The sequence below is a fragment of the Macrobrachium rosenbergii genome, chromosome 11, assembly GCF_040412425.1.
Source record: "Macrobrachium rosenbergii isolate ZJJX-2024 chromosome 11, ASM4041242v1, whole genome shotgun sequence".
NCBI lineage: Eukaryota > Metazoa > Arthropoda > Malacostraca > Decapoda > Palaemonidae > Macrobrachium > Macrobrachium rosenbergii.
In genome coordinates, this window is record NC_089751.1 from 50,228,117 (window position 1) to 50,248,627 (window position 20,511).

Consider the following 20,511-nt stretch of genomic DNA (forward strand, 5'->3'; position numbering starts at 1 on the left):
GCAGCTCTCAGGGCCTCAAATACCTTCTTTAGTCTCACCAAATGGTCCTCCAGTCATTGCTGTGAACAACCAAATCATCAATATATATTTCTGTACCCTCCAGACCACATATAACCCGGTTCATCATCCGCTGGAAGGTACATGCCGCGTTCTTCATCCCAAAAGGGCATTGCGTTACATTAAGTAAAGCCCAAGGGCGTGACAAAAGCTGAAATCTTACGAGCTCGATCAGACAGGGGGAACCTGCCAATACCCCTTTAAAAGATCTAATTTAGTTATAAACTTTGCAGGCCCTATCCGATCAAGACAGTCTTTGATATGAGGCAAAGGGAAAGAGTCATTCTTAGTATTAGTGTTTACCTTCTGGTAGTCCACACACATGCGGAACTGCCCGTCAGGTTTCTTAACCAGCACAATAGGTGAACTCCAAGGACTTACGAAGGTCTAATCAAACCATGCTCCAACATATACCTTATCTCCTTCTCGACAATATCCCGCTTTACTGGATTTAATCGATAAGGACTTTGTTTGACTGAAGCACCGCCCACATCAACATCATGCTGGAGCAAGGTCGTTCTACCTGGGGATGCCTGAAATAAATCTGAAAAAGAAGATATAAGTTTCATCATATCATTTCTCTGGGTACCCTCCAGATGCTCCAGAATCTTTTGCTAGAGTTTCCAAATTTTGAGTATTACTTGTCAGAGCATCTGAAGGTACCTGGCAATACAAGTCAGCTGGCTCATCTGTCGTTGTTTCTAATACCAGAGACACAGGCTCATATACTATAAAGCTAGAGGATCAAGTCTACGAAATGTACGCTTTAAGTCTATTGATATGAAATATTGACACTTTCGCTTGGTCCCAGGAGCTTCCACTTCATAATTGACACCAGACAGTTTCCGAGTACCTTCCAAGGCCCCCTTATACCTAGGTTCCAGAAAATTGTCAGTGTCTGTACCCAAAACAAAACTAGCTCACCAGGCTCAAAACGAACGTGCCTTACTTTTTCTTATCATAATTTTCTTTCATTGATGCCTGAGACAACACCAAATTATTCTGGGCAAATTCCCAGGCAGCTGATAATCTACTTCTCAGGTCCTCAACAAACTCAACCACATTCAGATCTTTCTTACGACCAAACTCTAACAACTCGTGGAAGATTTCCAGAGGGCCACGTACCTTGTGCCCAAAATCAATTCAAATGGGGCAACACCAGTGGAAGAATTAGGATGATTACGTATAGCAAAGAGAGCTAAGGAAGTCCTTTATCCCAATCCTCTCCTTGCTCATAACAGTACTTTTAAAATAAATTTAAGGGTTTGGTGGAACCTTTCCACTACACCCTGACTCTCTGGGTGGTAAGGCACACTGGTAATGTGCTGAATGGCCAGTTCAGCACATTTACCTTTAAATACCTTGCTCAGAAAATTGTACCACAATCTGTTTGAATTTTACGAGGCAACCCATACCTGGAAAAAAAATCCATTAGTTTTTCAAACACCACCTTAGAGGTAATTTTTCTCATTGAAAAGCTTCAGGAAACCTAGATGCTCTATCCATTATAGTCAGAAGATGTGCAAAACCAGATTTAGTTCTAGGCAACGGTCCAACAATATCAACAACCAACTCTGAAAATGGGTCCCCAATTGCAGGAATTGGATGCAAAGGGGGCTTTAGGAATGGGTTTATTGGGTTTACCCATTACTTGGCCACGTTTCACAACCTCCAACAAATTTCTTCACTGAGGATTTCAATCCCGGCCACCAAAAATATTTTGCCAATCTACAATGAGTTTTCCACACTCCAAAATGGCCAGCAAAGGAATCCTCATGTGCTAACCTGAGTACATCATTTTGATATTTTGAAGGTACCACTATCTGTTCTACCGAGAGGTTTGGTTTAAGCCATGATTCACAGAACGACTAACTCTATACAACAAACCTTTCTCACACAGAACCTTGGTTTTGTTAAATCATCAGTACCTCCTAATTCATAACTAAATTCAGTCTTCTGAGCTTCAATGAAGCTTATACGGTCACAATCAGGTTTGAAAAGCTTATTCACAATACTTCTACTACTACTACTACTAACTACAGACCCGGGTCTCTCTATCTCTACCTCTAAACTACTTAAATTTAAATTATCCTCATTCTGTAAGGCAGCATCAGCCTTTGCAGAAGCTCGAGTAGTAATTGCTATGGGACTTGCAGTTACAGACACTATTGGGAATAACTCATAACCTTGCACATCCAACATATCATTTCCCAATATGCCATCAATACCAGGGATGGGGAGCTTTTCCACCACCGCCAATTCCGTTACCCTGTGATACCTCGGGAAAATTGCCTCTACCTTCACCAGAGGAGCAGAAACCACTGTATCAGGGAACCCACCCAGAACCACATAATTTCCAGAATACTCACCAACATCCTTCACAACCCCTGACAGTACCAATGATCGAGCAGACCCAGTGTCCCTTAAGAATTTTACTTCCAAAACTTTATCACCTATTACCAATCTTCCAGGCCAAATATACTTGTCATACAGTCACAAAGAAGGGCTAGTAGGTGACCGATTTGTTTCACCTCCACCAACACTATTCCTAAATCTTTCTTCAGTTCCTGGGGGACCTTCACTTCCAGGATTAATAGTAGTGGGGGCATTAGTTATCAGAGATATGGGGACATCATTATTGGTTCCACCTCCATTCTGCTGGAGATACCTTCTCCGAGCAGGACACCGAGCTTGAAAGTGCCCTTGTTCGTGGCACCAAAAACAAGTTTGCCTGCCTCTTTCAGCATTATTAAATCTTTGATTACTCTGGGAAAAGACCCGTGTGTTCCTTCCACTGGGTTTTTCCCTGGCTAGCTTCAACCTTAGTTCTAAAGGGGGTTATTAGCTCTCCATTGATTATTATTTGGCCTGACAGGTGGGGATTTGACAGTCAATGAGTCAAAACTACTACCCCACTCTATGTGTCAAGACAAACTCATCAGCAGTCTGAGCTGCTTGACTCAAACTGTAAGCCTTAACTTCCTCCAGGTGAATTCTGGAGCTCTTTACTGCAAGATTTTTCAATTCCTCAAGGAGCATCAGCTCCCTCAAGGAGGAGAAGGAGACCACCTGGCGACTCTTTACCCAGTCTTCAAACTGCTCCTCCTTGAGACGGCATACTCCACATATGACATGTTAGCAGGCTTAACAGAGTTCAAACTTCAGGCGATAAGCCTCAGGGACCAAATCATAGGCCCTGAGGATCAACGCCTATAACCTTACCATAATCTCTGGCCATACTCTTCCAATGAATTATACTGACGAATGGCCTTACCACCACCAACCTGCATTGTATTAACACTGTCCACATCTCAGTGGGCCAAGATAACCTATTTGCTACCCGCTCAAAGGCCTTGAAGAATTCCGGCACACTTCCTTCATCAAACACCGGCACTAATTTTAAGGCCGCACCCAGGTTAAACCTATCTGGGGTGGACCAGCAGGAGTACTATTGAAATCAGGGTTACCTTGCAACCTAGCCAACTCTATATTTAGCTTAACCATTTCCAACTCATGGCGCCTCAGCTTCTCATTCTCCTCGAATTGTATTTTCATTAATTCTATCTTTTACAAATCAGACTCAGTTCCACATTTTCTGGATTCACTACAGGCTGTACTGGCTCTACACCTACAGGCTCTGCCTCTACAAAGGGATTAGTAGAGACTCTAGTTTTACCTGTCAAGTTAGCTGGTCCGGTATATAAAAACACCAGTACGAGGAGGGTCCTCAAATAGAGACAGGCCAGGATTAATACTAACCTCAGTATCATAATTCTCATCTCCAGAACTGTCACTACTAGGTACACTGTCCAAATCCCTAGCCAAATTCTCACCCTCGGCCATGCCCTGAGCTACCATTGCTTTCACAGCCGTCAATAACTGAGCCTTAGTATCCGTGCTTCTAAAAAGAAATATTTAACCAACGAGCACAACTCCTTAAATGCTCTTTACTCAATACAGCAAGAAATTTAATGCAGTCAGCTGAGCCCAAAAACTCTACTGGGTCAAAAACAAATTTTCCATTATGCAAAAGCTACCAAAAGAGGGGGAAAGTCAGACAAACAAAACCAAATTAAATATTGTAAACTCCTCCAGAATTGCTCCACAAACTCCGACACTGTGCACACCACAGATGATCCTGTCACGAGTCGCCACTTTGTTACGACCTCTTCAGCTGTAACTTAGGTTCTTTAAACTTTAGTTTAAACAGGAATCGTAGGCGGTAAAAATATGCACAGAGCAAGAGGAATGTGAAGACAAACACCAGAGAAAAATTAACAATATTTAATACACAAGCAAACTTACACTAAATCAGCCTTGTGAGACATCTTAACATTAAATGTACCAAAACCAAAACAAAAAAAAAACACAGGGTAAATAACATTATCACAAGGTTTCCTATTACTAAAAAGCTAATCCTAACATAGTAAGAATATATGAGACTTAACGTACAACAGCACGGGCCCAATAATTAACAACTAACCTATACCTATTAGAAGGAAGGAAGATCAAAGAAAAGTAAAGTAAGGAAAACCTTAAGCCTCCTACCTAACCGTGGTAACTAAATTTATAAACTAACTCCAACACCTTCACACAGGAAACAAATATCCAAATCCCCACAACTCATTACAACGTATACATATATATAATAGATATAACTGGTCCTTAATTAAGACAAAATTTTACACTACAGTGAAGACAAGTGTTCAAGATGATAGTAGACAGGAGTTCCTGGAGGACACTTCAACCTCCTAACAGCTAACAGGGGAGCTTCACAAATTGTCCAGGTACACACTGGAGTAGAGTTCGATCCCGAAGGATAACAGGATAACACCTCTTACCTGGCAATTTCCTCCCTACAGATCACCTTAACGAGCCCATAGCTCTCTTGCGCATGCAGCTGGAGACAGACGGAAAAGGAGAGTGGTTTACTAAAGGTATCCTACGTGTCGGGACGGAGCGACGACTACGTCTTCCGCCAAATCCTCAGGCGGGAAACAGGAGCACAGGGGTCGCAGATGACATCACCTGCGAAATCACTACCGTGACCAAACTCCACAATGTGCTTGTACCGCAGATGGCTCGGCACATCTACGGTAAACCACTTCCAACTGAAGGTCTGTTGAAGTAAATAATCTCCAAATAAAGCTGCAGCTAACAGAGCGTACGTCCAATAGCGTAGTCTGGCCCGAACTCACCGGACCGCTCTCCACATACAGCACTATAGTTCCAGTTCAACTCGAAAACAAAAACGAAAAACAATTGTTAGCCCGATAGTTTGTAATTCACAACAAGAGGAGGAAGCAAAACAAAACTGGTCGTTACGTTAACGAAAAAGGTACAGCTGTTGAACTGAATAATAATAATAAAAAAATAACTTACAACTAAGGAAAACAAGGCTGATTTAGTTAACACTTATAGCAGAGAAAATCAATAAATTACGTTAATCTGACAACTACACTGACCTTTGCTTCGAAAAGTTGTAGCCGTATTAGTCTTTTACGCACATTTTTATCTGTGTATTTATAAATTTGTTTTATTTATCCTTTTCTCGTAAGTGATCTCTTTCTGTATTTCTTATTACCCTCTGTTACTTCTTTCCAGTGAGCACCATATTATTTGGATGCTTGAATTTCAAGTCAGTGACCCATTTGGTGGGCTTGTTCCTTATGAGTAGAGTTCATCTTCTGAATATAATAATAATAATATTAGATGTTTTTAATATTGGATTCCGAATCCTTTCCACACACACACACACACACACACACACACACACACACACACACACACACACACACACACACACACACACACACACCTTAACACATTAGTGTTAGAAATATATAAATCTTTTATGCAGGGAGCTCGTTCTTGGAAGCATGTCAAAAGTCATTATAGATATTGTGGAAGACGGCTTGGGGGTTTTCCCCGAATTCTTATTCTTATTATCCTATTTCCTTGTCTGCCAGTTGGTCCGGTAAGCATAACTTTCTTCGTCTTCCATGAGTCATTGTTCCAGTTGCGTGTTTCCTGTCCCCTCCTACTGCATGCAAACTCTCTCATTATTCTGTTTTAGTTTTTAATCTGGGATTCCTTTCTCTCTCTCTCTCTCTCTCTCTCTCTCTCTCTCTCTCTCCTCCTCCTCCTCCTCCTCCTCCTCCTCCTCCTCCTCCTCTTCTTCTTCTTATGGATACTTGTGCCTTGTATCTTAGCCGCCATGTTTTCCTAGACAGCTCTTGTTCGTTGGTTATTTGGTTATCACTGTTAGGTTTTATCCGGTTTTCCTCCGTAGGGGGGTTGTGTTCCGGCAGTGTACCTCACGCGGTGCACTGTAGGCATTACTTAAGGTTCTTTGCAGCGTCCCTTCCTTATCTGCAACCCCTTTCATTCCTTTTTTACTGTACCTCCGTTCATATTCTCATGCTTTCATCTTACGTTCCACCCTCTCCTGATAATTATTTCAACATTATTCTCAGCGCTGAATGACATCATAGATCCTAGCGCTTGGCCTTTGTGCGAAATTGTCTATTCCAAAACCAGTTCCAATTCCTAATGCGTTTTCCGGAAACATTTTTTCAACCTCATAAGTTTCTGTTTTGTCTTCAAAAGCTCGTAATGATTACACGGGGTATGCCGAAATGCCCGTGGGACGTGTGGGACGAGAGGCACCGACCTGGGAATGAGGAAATTATAACAGTTTTCTCATACTTCTGAAGTATTTATTTACGTAAATGTCACTCGACCACAGAGTTGTGTGACTGGGGGGGCTGATGCGGCATACCTTAGAAATTATTAGATCGTAACTTCAATTCGCTGACGCCTGTGATGTTAGATGTTTATTGCAACTGTAAATCTGTTGGTCATTATCTGGTAAATTCTTATTGCATTAGTCATGAAAAGTTAGTAAATTTCATTAGTTTCTAGTCCCCGTTGTGGTGGGGGCCGGTAATATCGTCAGTGCACTGTAGGCATTACGTAAGGTTCGTTGTAGCGTCTCTTCAGCCCCTAGCTGCAACCCCTTTCATTCTTTTTACTGCACCTCCGTTCATATTCTCTTTCTTCCATCTTACTTTTCACTCTCACCTAACAATTTATTCATAGAGTAACTGCCAGGCTTTCCTGTTGTTACACATTTCAGACTTTTTACTGTCGGTTTCAGTTTCAGCGCCGAATGACCTTATCATAGGCCCCATCGCTTGGCCTGTGACCTGAGTTCAATATTCTGTTCTGCTCTGTTTTAGTCTGTTAGTTTCTGGTCTCTGATGCCTATCGTATTACTAGTGTCAGAGTACACCACAGACATTTTTAAGCACCGTATGTATGTCCCGTCTAGTGTTTTTCTTTGGTTGATTAGTTTCTGTCTCGTTTACCAGCAGACGATGCCGTCTCATGGTTGCATTTTACAGTCTTTCTGTGTTGCGGTGAACTTGCGTGTTCCTGAGAAATCGATCGAATCAGAACCCTCTTGGTGTTGTGTGATGGTGTAATGTTGGGCGGAACAGACGCTGGTGTATCACTCCCTTCCGATTCTGAAGGACGATAAATATCTCCGAGGAAAGTTAGTTTCGTCGCTGCGGTGCGAACCACAAAGAAAAGGTGCTGTGTCATTAGACTCTCTCTCTCTCTCTCTCTCTCTCTCTCTCTCTCTCTCTCTCTCTCTCTCTCTCTCTCCTCCTCCTCCTCCTCCTCCTCCTCCTCCTCCTCCTCCTCCTCCTCCTCCTCCTCCTCCTCCTCCTCCTCCTCTCTCTCTCTCTCTCTCTCTCTCTCTCTCTCTCTCTCTCTCTCTCTCCCTCTTCTTCTTCTTCTATTCTCTCTTCTTCTTTCTTCTTCTTCTTCTTCTTCTTCTCTCTCTCTCTCTCTCTCTCTCTCTCTCTCTCTCTCTCTCGTCAGTGGTCCTCTCAACGGTGGCAGTAGTGTAACCGGATGCAGAATTTTTTTTATCTTTTTTGTCATTGTGGCCCTGTTTAACGCCAGAGCCGATTGTAATGGAAGTGTTGTGGAGGTCACTTCCGCTCTCTCTCTCTCTCTCTCTCTCTCTCTCTCTCTCTCTCTCTCTCTCTCTATGTATGTATTATGAATATCTTAAATACAAGCATTGCAGTGTCTCTACGATAGTTATGAAAGGTGTATAAACATGACTGCCATAGAGAAAGAGAGAAAAGGGACCAGGTTGTTGCATTTTTACTTTGGATGTTGTAATAAGCCTGTTAGTGACTGCCTAGGCAAACAAAACACATTGCATTCGTTTGCGTGCGCGCGGGCGGGCGAGCCCGGGCGTATTATTCTGTATGACTGTTATGAGCAATGGGAGGTAGCTTCGTTATGCTTGGCTTTCAGTGAAGGTCAGAGGACGCTTGTGTTTTCCCTTCGTTTCCTCTTATCTCACTTGTGTTTTTTTCTGACTTTCTTGCGGCTCAGTTTGGTAAGTCGAGAAGCTTCCTCTGTGCGAGTGGTTTTTTTTTTTTTCGGAAGCTTCCACTCTGCGAGTTTTTTTTTTTAAGCTTCCTCACTGCGGTTTTTTTTTTTTTTTTTAGCTTCCTCTGCGGTTTTTTTTTTTTTAGCTTCCTGTGCGAGTTTTTTTTTTAGCTTCCTCTCTGCGAGTTTTTTTTTTTAGCCTCATCTCTGCAAGTTTTTTTTTTAGCTTCCTCTGCAAAGTTTTTTCTCTGCGAGTTCTTTGTAGCCACCTTTATGCTAGTTTTTTTTAGCTTCCTCTATGCGAGTTTTATAGCTTCCTCTCTGCTAGTTTTAGCTTACTCTGCGAGTGTTTTAGCTTCCTCTGCTAGTTTTTTTTAGCTTCCTCTCTGCTAGTTTTAGCTTTCTCTGTGAGTTTTTTTTAGCTTCCTCTGCGAGTTATTTTTTTTAGCTTCCTCTGCGATTTTTTTTAGCATCCTCTGTGCGAGTTTTTTCTAGCATCCTCTGCGAGTTTTTTTTTTAGCTTCCTCTCAGCGAGTTTTTTTTAGCTTCCTCTGCGAAGTTTTTTTTAAGATTCCTCTGTGAGTTTTTTTTTTTTTTTTTTTACACGTGAGGAATTAGTGTACACATCTTTTAAGGTAGGTCATGATGTGGCCGAGAGAATGTCCTTAATGGGATAAGTCTGCTGAATTCTGTATTCGGTGACGTTGATGTGAATATTAAGTTTCATGTAATTACCAGCATTGTGTAGTTGTTACTGATGTCATCTCTCTCTCTCTCTCTCTCTCTCTCTCTCTCTCTCTCTCTCTCTCTCTCTCTCTCTCTCTCTCTCTCGTGTTGAAGTGTCTCAGAACAGTCTTCCTGAGGATGTTGTGCAGTTGGAACCTCAAAAGTTCAAGCGGAGATGCAACGTATTACTGCCCAAAAACAACTCTCCTTGTATTTTAAGAATTTACCTACATTTTTATCTGTTTTTTATATTTTTTTCTGGTACCCGATTTTTTTTTTTTTTTGTATTTCTCATTACCCTCTTGTTACTTCTTTCAAATGAACTCCATCTTCCTTGGAAGCTTAAATTTCAAGTCTGTGGCCCCACTGGTCTTGTTCCATATGAATAGGGTTCGTCTTCTGAATGATAATAATAATAATAATAATAATAATAAAAAAAATAATAATAATAATAATAATAATAATAATAACAACAACGATCTCATTTCAAACCAAAATCCTAACTTGTTCCAAAGGTGTTCCAGGCTAGTTTTCACTGTCACTACTCCCCATAGGGGTGGTTAGTGCCGTCAGTGCACCTCATGCGGTGCACGGTAGGCATTACTTAATGTTCTTTGCAGCGTGCCTTCGGCCCCTAGCTGCAACCCCTTTCGTTCCTTTTACTGTACCGCCTTTCGTATTCTATGGCTTCCGTCTTCCTTTCCACCCTCTCCTAACAAGTGATTCATAGTGCAACTGCTTTGAGGTTTTCCTCCCGTTACACCCTTCAAACCTTTTACTGTCAGTTTCCATTTCAGCACTGAATGACTTCATAGGTCCCAGTGCTTGGCCTTTGGCCTAAATTCTATATTCAGTTCAATTTTTAGTACAGATCCACAGCACGTGCAGTATGTGGAAGAGGAGTGGCGTCGTCTTGTCTTTTTCCAGCCCGTGTATCAAAAGCAAAGTTACCGAATTAAAAGGCCGCGTGATAATTACGTTTTTATTTTTGATTAGCACGCTTTTCCCATGAACTGTGTCAGTGTGCTCTTTTAGGTTTAGTGTAGTGTGTTTTGCATCATTTGAGAGAGAGAGAGAGAGAGAGAGAGAGAGAGAGAGAGAGAGAGAGAGAGAGAGAGAGAATGACATTTTATACAGAGATAGAGGGCGATTATTTTTTATTTGAACAACCAGAAAAAGTTACATCAAAGCTAATAATTTTAACTTTTCATTTTCTGCATCACTGTAAACAATCCCTCCGCCAGCGTCACGCTTGCGCGCGCGCGTGTGTGTGTGTGTGTGTGTGAGAGAGAGAGAGAGAGAGAGAGAGAGAGAGAGAGAGAGAGAGAGAGAGAGAGAGAGTTGTTTATAATATGACATACCGTCGGTATATGCTGTAACTTTGGAAAATTGTAATGAAATCAACCATAGCCTATTCAGACAAAAATCAGCATTGGTTTATTGGCTGTTCCTGAATTTAATTAATAAAGTTCAGGTAAAGGATGAGGAAATAAAAAAAAAATGATTCTAGAGGTGACTGGCGTGAGCGACCAGCATGGTTTTGTTAAATGTAGACTGCGGTTTGGTTTTATAACAGATGTGGGTATTTACTGGAAGTCATGATTGTCAAGTACTTAATCGTTTTCTTTCCAGACACATTTTGCCGTTTTAAAATAACCCCACTTACAAGTTCGCCTGTAGGAGGGTAGTGGCACTGTAGTCATTACTCACGGTTCTTTGCAGCGCCCCCTCTGCCCCTAGCTGCAGTCCCTTTCATTTCTTTTAACGTACCTCCGTTCATATTCTCTTTCTTATATCTTACTTCCCACCGTCTCCTATCAGGTGTTTCATAGTGCATCTGCGAGGCTTTCCTCCTGTTACACCTTTCAAACCTTTTACTCTCAATTTCAGTTTCAGCGCTGAATGACCTCATAGGTCCCAGTGCTTGGGCTTTGGCCAAAATTCTATATGCAATTCAACAAGCTTAATTGAGCTCTTTTTGGTCTTGTTCCTTTGTAACTTACTGCGTCGTTTGTTACCAATGTATTGAACAGATTTTTGGGATCATTGCTACGCAGTACGTTATTAATTCCTCCTCCTCCTCCTCCTCCTCCTCCTTGGTAGTGTTAACGTAGAAAATATAAACATGTATTTTTACGATTCGTAATGTTTTGTTTTCTTTCTTCTTGCAGGTAAATGCGGTGTCATTTGTGCAGTGAAGAAAAGGACTGTCGGTAGTGAGAGAGAGAGAGAGAGAGAAGAACAAAGACGTGGTTCTAGCATTACTTGCATAATCTCTTTCGTTTGCTGACTTATCCCCCAGGGAAGAGAAGACGAAGGTTAGGTCTGACGTATCATTGTGTGGAAGATTGTGAAGAGGAATTTCTGAACCATTTCGAACTTTTTATGGTTTTTCTTTCTGTGGGTGTATAAAATAAAAGCTACTGAGGCTAGAGGAATGCAATTTGGTAGTTTGACGATTGGAGGGTGAATAATCAGCATACCAGTTTGCAGTGCAGGCAGACGAAGCCGGCACAGCAGTTTTCTTTTACAGAAAACTAAAAGCTGTTATGCCTCCGTTGCTTTTTAAAAATATGAATGCAGTGATATGAGAAGTCAGAGAACTGGCTAGATATGTGACCGTTAAGTGAGGGATAAAAGGAGGGGTCGTTAATGGAGTGTGGAATGGCTGACGTCCACAAAGGAGGAAGCCGAGACTGAACGTGAGCAGGAGTGAAGCTACAAGGGATTAAAGGGATTAAAGGGATAGCCAGGATTATAGAGTGAATATTGCCGGCCGTGGATGGTGGGATAGCGGAGGCAGCCTACGTTGGGGAGTACTGCCAGGAGGTGCACTGTAGGCATCACTTAAGGTTCTTTGCAGCGTGCCATCGGCCCCTAGCTGCAACTCCTGTCGTTGCTTGTATTGGACCTCCTTTCATATTCTCTTTCATCTTCCTCTCCACCCTCTCCTAACAACTGATCCATAGTGCAGCTGCGAGGCTTTCCTCCTGTCACACCTTTCAAACATTTTACTGTCAATTTCCATTTCAGCGCTGAATGACCTCATAAGTCGCAGTGCTTGGCCTCTGGCTTAGATTCTAAATTCAGTTCAATTCATAACGGAAGCAGTAGATTCTTGCTTGTATTTGGGAGCAGGAAGAGAGAAGTTAGGTCGCAGAGTAGTTTATCACGGAAAATAGGTCTAAGTGGGATTGTCACTACAAAAGCCTTGAATCCAAAGGAACATATATGGTCACCCTATACAGTATATTCCGCATTGACCTCGCAACATCTCGAGGAAGTCGAGAAGTAGCAAGTTTATTGTGGCTTTTACCAAAGTGTGTACAATTGCAAGGTCCGTGGGTCGATCCAGGCTTGCAGCTCACCAGCCGACCCAAATTTGAATAGGGGCAAGAAAAGGGAGTGGGCTAGCGACGTTATCTCTTTCGGGAATGATCCTCTAAAAAGGGGAAAAGTGTACGTGGTTAAGAATATATACATATAATTTATTTATAATATATGCATATGCATGTATATATATGTACGTGTATGTGTGTGTATTTGTGTATTTATTTGTTTATATACATTAATTTTCCCTCATGCACATGCTTGTGAATTGGGTGGCTGTGAACATTTTTTTTTTTATGAACCAAAATACGCAGGAGAGTGTTTTTTAATCTTTTTTTCAATGGCGGAAATCCTCTCTTAGTAACAGTGGTGTTTAGACTTGCATCATCTGGTTTTCGTAGAACTTCCGATGATTAAGAGCACTGTACTTATGTATTATTTGCTTCGGTTGTCTCCTTGATAGATCGAAGGCCGCTGTCTGTTAGGAAGTACTGGGCGTAGGAATGGAATTCGTGTTGTGTAATTATTGTTTCTCTGTTGATTTCTTTGTTGTTGTTTTTATTGGCGTCGTTGTAGACAGTTGTTTGTCCAGACCAATGAGAAAGGAAAAATGCAAGCGTTGCAGCAGTGGAGGTGAATCGCTAATGAGTATAAGTTGAATTATAGGGCTAGTAATTGCCACAAAAATTAGAAAACATCCTAACATCATGAATACAGTTTCAACCCCCCCCCCCACTATAGATAGGTAGGTTTTCCCCCTTCCATGTAGGTTTTCCCCTCCCTATGTATGTTTTCACCTCCCAATGTAGGTTTTCCCCCTTCCATGTAGGTTTTCCCCTTTCCATGTAGGCTTTTCTCCCCCTCCCATGTAGGTTTTTCCCTTTCCCTCATGATGGTTTTCCCCCCTCCCATGTAGGTTTTACCATGTAGGTTTTACCCTTTCCCCATGTAGGTTTTTCCTCCCCTCCCATGTAGGTTTCCCCTCACCCCTCATGATGGTTTCCCCTCCCATATCCCCCATGTAAGTTTTTCCCCCTCTCCCACGTAGGGTATCCCCGCCCCTATGTAGGTTTTCCCCTCCCATATGTAGGTTTTCCCCGCCCCTATGTAGGTTTTCCCCGTGTCCCTTTTCAAAGAAACAAAACTGACTCTCCTTTCCTGTAGCTCTTGGCGACTATAGACTGAAAGGCGTCGTCGCTGCTGCTGCTGCACTAACAGTAACGATCGGACGGTATTTCCTCTCGAGGCTGAAACCTTTCACAGACATCATTCTCTCTCTCTCTCTCTCTCTCTCTCTCTGGTCCAGCTTGTATTTCTCGTATTTATTTCATTATTGTGTGGTAAAACGTTTCACGTTTCTCTCTCTCTCTCTCTCTCTCTCTCTCTCTCTCTCTCTCTGCGTTCGTTCAATTCCCGTTCACGGCCTTCTCATTTTCCTTTCCCCTCTACCCTGCAAATTGAGGTTCCCATCTTCGAAGTTTCCTCCCGTGGCCTGGGAATGGTAGGGGAGGAACATCGTGGTCTCCTCTCTCTTTAATCCTCCTTTGAAGCCTCTAGGGGCGTGTAGCAGTTCGGGTATGAAGTGGCGCTGCAGTCAGGAGAAGTCGTTTTCAGCCCTTTTTTACTCTTTTTTTGGCAGCAGAGCCCATGCAAGATGTCTGTCACAGTCTTTGGTAGCAGAGGCCTTGTAAGATGTCTGTCACTGTCTTTGGTAGCACAGCCCATGCAAGATGTCTGTCACAGTCTTTGGCAATAGAGCCCATGCAAGATGTCTGTCACAGTCTTTGGTAGCAGAGGCCTTGTAAAATGTCTGCCACAGTCTTTGGCAGCAGAGCCCATGCAAGATGTCTGTCACAGTCTTTGGTAGCAGAGGCCTTGTAAGATGTCTGTCACAGTCTTTGGCAGCAGAGCCCATGCAAGATGTCTGTCACAGTCTTTGGTAGCAGAGGCCTTGCAAGATGTCTGTCTTTGGTAGCACAGTCAAGATGTTGTCACAGCAGAGGCCTTGTAAGATGTCTGTCACAGTCTTTGGCAGCAGAGCCCATGCAAGATGTCTGTCACAGTCTTTGGTAGCAGAGGCCTTGTAAGATGTCTGCCACAGTCTTTGGTAGCAGAGGCCTTGTAAGATGTCTGTCACAGTCTGTGACATCTGACTGACGCCATTACTGTCGAGCTACGCCCAAGAGATGACAGTAATGTTTGTCTTCAGATTATCATCTTCAGTGTGTTTATATAGGGTTTTGTTTTGTGTACAACCATGCAGCCGTGAACTCTTTATTAACTTGGAAGGCAGGTTTCATAAAATATAATGACCCAGCTTGAAAAGGCTTAGAAAACATATAATGACCTAAATGGAAAAGGCTCAATAGTATATGACCCAGCTGGAAAAGGCTTACATAAAATATGACCCAGTGTGAAAAGGCTTCAGTAGTGTATAAAGACCCAGCGTAAAAAGGCTTAAATAAAATATAATGACCCAGCTTGAAAAGGCTTAGAAAAAAATATGATGACCCAGCCTGAAAAGGCTTAAAATAAAATAAAATATAATGACCCAGTGCCAAAAAAAAAAAAAGAATTAAACAAGAAACTCTGGAAGGTAATAATTGTAAAAAAAAGCTCAAGACTAACGTTGTCTGTGTCGTAGATTTTATTCACGTTTACTCTTCATTCCACCGCGACCACGAGAGTTTATGTCTGCCTCGCGCTGGTCTCAAGCGAGGATGAAAGAGCCACTTGCAGTGAATTTTACCGGTCTCGTGCAAGCGGCATTAGATCGTAAGGAGGCCCGATTAAGTGATTAGCAGATTAAGTGATTAGAGGATTAAGTGACTGGCGTGAAATATTTGTCTTGAAATGCGCTGCTTTACAGGAATCTGTGGTTAATGTTCTCAAGGATTGTCGCCAGTTTGAAGGAGGCAGAAAATGGAATTGTGTGATAGCATATATAGATCTTGGGCCACAGGCCAAGCGCTGGGACTTATGAAGTCATTCAGCGCTGAAACGGAAGCTGAGAGTGAAAAGGTTTGGAAGGTGTAACGGGAGGAAAACCTCAGAGCAGTTGCTCCATGAAACAATTGCAATACTTCAGGTCCTCTGCAGTATCCCTTCCTTCGGCCCCCCCTGCTGCAACCCCTTTCATTCTTTGCACTGTACCCTGGTTCATTTTCTCATTCTTCCATCTTACCCTAGAAATTCATTTCTCGCTATAAGGTGGTTCGGATTCCACAATAAGCTGTCGGTCCCGTTGCTAGGTAACCAGCTGGTTCTTAGCCACGTAAAAATAAATCTAATCCTTCGGGCCAGCCCTAGGAGAGCTGTTAATCAGCTCAGTGGTCTGGTTAAACTAAGGTGCACTTAACTTTTTCCATCTTACCCTCCACCCTCCTGACGGGTGTTTCATAGGGGAACTGCGAGGTTTTCCCCTTTATACATTCAGAACCATCTTACCGTAAATTTCCCTCTCAGCGCTGAATGCCCTCTTAGGTCCCAGCGCTTGGCCTGCGACCTAAATTTTATATTCCATTCCATTAGTTAATCTGGATATTTGACGGTATTGCGTGTTGCCTTTTGACCCCAGCTTTCTATCATTGATGCTCGTAAGGCTTCCCACGTCCACAGATACGATGACATTAGTATCGCCTCCGAAGCTCTCTCTCTCTCTCTCTCTCTCTCTCTCTCTCTCTCTCTCTCTCTCTCTCTCTCTCTCTCTGTAGCGATTTCGGTTTGTCGTGAAAATTAGTTGAAGCCGTATCGAGTTGTCAGCGTATGAATGTTTCAATAGCTATTATTATTATTATTATTATTATTATTATTATTATTATTATTATTATTATTATTAAAACTAAGGACACAGGCCATGTGCTGGCACCTATGAGGTCATTCAGCGCTGAAAGGGAAACTGAGAGTGAAAAGGTTCGAAAGGTGTAACAGGAGGAAAACCTCTCCTTTGCTCTATGAAACAACACTTGGGAGAGGATGGAACAGAATAACCAATAAAGTACAGGACAAAAGGAAAACGCGAGAGTAGAGAACAACGAGGAGGTAACAGAGTTAGGAGTCATTTTTTGTTGAATCCTTACAAATGTAAGACACCGGCGAGTTGTTGTGTGTGCCGGTTACTGCCGGGACACAGGAAGATGCAAATAACGCCTCTAGTGTTTTAAAAACAACACCTCTGGTGTTGTAAGTCGAGAACTACCACAGCTCTCTACGTAAGTACTCTCCGTAGGGGGCGGGGTTTGGGTAGTGCATTCAGTGCACCTCATGCGGTGCACTGCAGGCATTATTACTTGAGGTTCTTTGCGGCGTTCCTTCGGCCCCTAGCTGCCACCCCTTTCGTTCCTTGTACTGTACCTCCTTTCGTATTCTCTTTCTTCCATCTTCCTTCCCACCTTCTCCTAACAATAATTATTGATTCATAGTGCAACTGCTTTGAGGTTTTCCTCCTGCTACACCTTTCAGACCTTTTACTGTTAATTTTTGTTTCAGCCTTTAGCCTCAATTCTGTATTCAGTTCAGTTCAGTTCTACGTAAGTACTGACGGCTCGTGATTTACAGTGACCCTGGACTGTGGGACGGTCAAGCCTCCCTGAGGCTGTTGGGAAGTGTTGGAACCTCTTATAAAGGCTCAGCAAAGACGCAGTGCATTAGTACCCTAAAACAGTTCCCCTTGTGTTTCAATAATTTTCTTACATTTTATGTTTATTTATTTATTTGTTAATTTATTTTATCTTCTAATACCTGACATCTCTCTGATTTTCTTGTGGCCTTCTGTTACTTCTTTCTAATGAACACCATCATCTTCGGAAGCTTGGATTTCAAGTCTGTGGCCACAGTGGGCTTGTTCCGTATGAATATGGTTCATCTTTGAATAATAATAATAATAATAATAATAATAATAATAATAATAATAATAATAATAATAAGTAGTGCAACAGGGGTTACATGAGCTGGTTCTTATACCCTTGCGGAATGTAATGTGGTGGTTTGGACATCATGTGGGAAGGGGAGTGAAGGAACGTTAACTCATAGGGGTTTAAATCATGAAGTAGGAATATAGCGGATGGAAATTCCATGCAACCAGAAGAGAATGTAGGGGTCTCATGATAGCGGAAAGAGAAGTTCAGTTTAGTATATTACATTAAAAGCAATAAATGTCAAGGTTTATTGTTTACAAGTTTTTGTAGAGGAGGAAGTAAGGAAACAGTCCCTTTCCCCCCGTCCCCTCCATTCCCCATTTATTGTTGGTGAGGAAGTAAGGAAGGGTGTCTCGTCCCCTTCCCTTACTTTTGTAAGTGAGGAAGTAAGGAAACATTCGTCTCCTCCCGTCCCCCTAGTTTTTGTAGGGGAGGAAGTAAGGAAACATTCGTCTCCCTCCCCAGTTTTTTAAGGGAGGAAGTAAGGAAAGTGTCTCGTCTCCCCTTCCCTAGTTTTTGTAGGGGAGGAAGTAAGGAAACATTCGTCTCCCCCCCAGTTTTTTTAGGGGAGGAAGTAAGGAAAGTGTCTCGTCCCCTTCCCCTACTTTTGTAAGTGAGGAAGTAAGGAAACATTCGTCTCCCTCCCCCAGGTTTTTTTAAGGGAGGAAGTAAGGAAGGTGTCTCATCCCCTTCCCCCTACTTTTGTAAGTGAGGAAGTAAGGAAACATTCGTTTCCCCCCGGCCCCCCAGTTTTTGTAGGGGAGGAAGTAAGGAAACAGTCTCGTCCCCCCGCCCCCGTTTATGTAGGTGGAACAGTCTCCCTGAGGATATTGTGCAATTGGACCTTCAGAAGTTCAAGCGAAGATGAAATGCATTCTTATCCTAAAGCAATTCTCCTTAACTGCAGTATCTACCATTTTTCTCAGTTTTGTATTTTTGCAGATATGCAGTCTTCCATTTTAGGGCAGAGTAGGGGTCCCAAGTTTTGCACAGGAATGTTAAAGTAATTTTCTTTGAAGCACAGCAAGGTGTGCACAGTGATCCCAGGGCTTGTTGTTACGTTTGTAATCTCTTTGCGAAGTCGACAGTAATTACTCACGGCAGAAATGCAGTTTTCTCTTGTGAAAATTAAGGAACAGGTCACCAGAAAAATCGCAATCGATGAGGTTATGTTTCCTGATTGAGTATTTCATTAGTTGCTTCCGATAAATTTTGTGAATAGCAGAGGTTTTCGAGGCATTTCTAGTAATCACTACAATGTTGAAAAAGCTCTGCTTGGAAATTGCAGTAGCTTAAAGGCAGGTGATACCGTGTCGCTTGTTGACGGCACAAGCACGGTGAATAGCTGCTTTTTTTTCTGGAATTTTACTCTAGTTAAAATAGGAAGGTATTATGGTCAGCCCTGAAATAGGAATGTATTATGGCCAGCCCTCGTATAATTTTCTATCTCAAAAGTTGTTTCCTCATACAAATGATTTTGTGAACTTGAGATATTGAAGAGAGGTTTCAATTGAAGTTTGGCTAAAGCCTTGAAGTTCACAGAACCACGGAGAAGAAAAGAAGTAAAGGCTAACATTGCAGCAAACTATCGAATAATTTTTTTTTTTTTTTTTTGTAAGAGGCCACGAATTGCCCGGTTCGTTGCTGATGTTATCTCTCTGACTTGGTTTGTATTGAATGAGACCTAAAACTGTGTTGTTTGTATGTAATTCGGTCTATACTGGGCTACCTTAAAAAAAAAAAAAAAACTTCATCCATATCCTGTGAAATTCATCGCATTCGAGACTTCAATTTTTGTAGGCGGTGTTGCCACGTTCCGACAGAACAATCGACTCCCATGAGCATTATGAAACACCAGAAAGACTTATTTTTTTCTTCAAGGTTGGCTGCGTGGTCAAGAGCTACTTCTTAGCTAAGTATTAAAAGCGTTACGTGAGAGCAGTTCTAGGGCCTTAACGTGCTTTTTATGTATTGCTCGTAGCTGAGAAGAGAGCAGAAAAGAAACACTGATGAGTCTTAGCATTCATTGCCGATATTCGTCAGTAGGTCGAAGCTTCGTCAATGAAATTGACTCTAAAGATCAAATTGTGCTGATAGGTAACGGGCCCCTTAATCGGACGGTGAGAATCAGCTAATCGAAGCCGCCGGCATTGCGATAGCCGGGGAATGGCATGCGTGAGAAGGACGACCTTGGGAGCCTGACAGCTTATTCCGCAATAAGAAATAAATCCTTGGTCTTCCCGAGGTGAAGGGTCGAGGATCAGAATGTCATTTTCCTTGGGGCAGTCTGTCCGGATCTCTTTCCGTGGTATTCAGTAGCGCCTCAATAGACGCCATGGTGGCCTGTTGGGTAGCAGACAGTAAATGCAGCCTGCATTTGATTATTTTCTAGATATCTTAACAGCTAACAGCCGTATACGACTCAATCGGGATCGAACACAGGTCACTTAAACGAGGGGCGCTACCAGCTGGCCCACTCAAGTCGTAATAGGAGTTGTAACCTAAGTGTGTGTGTGTCTGTATTTATATATATATATATATATATATATATATATATATATATATATATATATATATATATATATATATATATATAAGATCTCTGATTAAAGGGAGAGTTGGCGTGGTAAGAATTTGCAGTTGGGGGTTACCTATCAGCTGTGTCTGTCCTGCATTTGAACCCAATAACACCGAATTTTTAGTATTTTAATCGTGTGCTTGAAGCTTTCCCTTTTGAAATGGAAAATGAGAACTTGTGATTATGCAGTTGATAAATTTTTTTTTTATTCAACGTCTGTGACACGAAACCCTATTACTGTATTGCCACCTACAGTTAGCATGTCAATCTTGACTCTCTCTCTCTCTCTCTCTCTCTCTCTCTCTCTCTCTCTCTCTCTCTCTCTCTCTCTCTCTCTCCAAAGGTTATTGTATGGTTATTAGACAGACTTTCTATTAAAAGTTCTCTCTCTCTCTCTCTCATTTTAAAATGTTATCGTTTAGTTATTTACTGAAAAAATTTCATTAAATCTCTCTCTCTCTCTCTCTCTCTCTCTCTCTCTCTCTCTCT

The 20,511-nt window shown here is 42.1% G+C and overlaps 1 protein-coding gene across 33 annotated transcripts in view; it reads left to right on the forward strand.

Moving 5' to 3' along the window:
* LOC136843439 (phosphatidylinositol 4-phosphate 5-kinase type-1 alpha-like) overlaps positions 1–20,511 on the forward strand; it is a 350,658-nt gene that overhangs the window by 55,232 nt on the left and 274,915 nt on the right. The gene's annotated exons all lie outside the window — the stretch shown is intronic.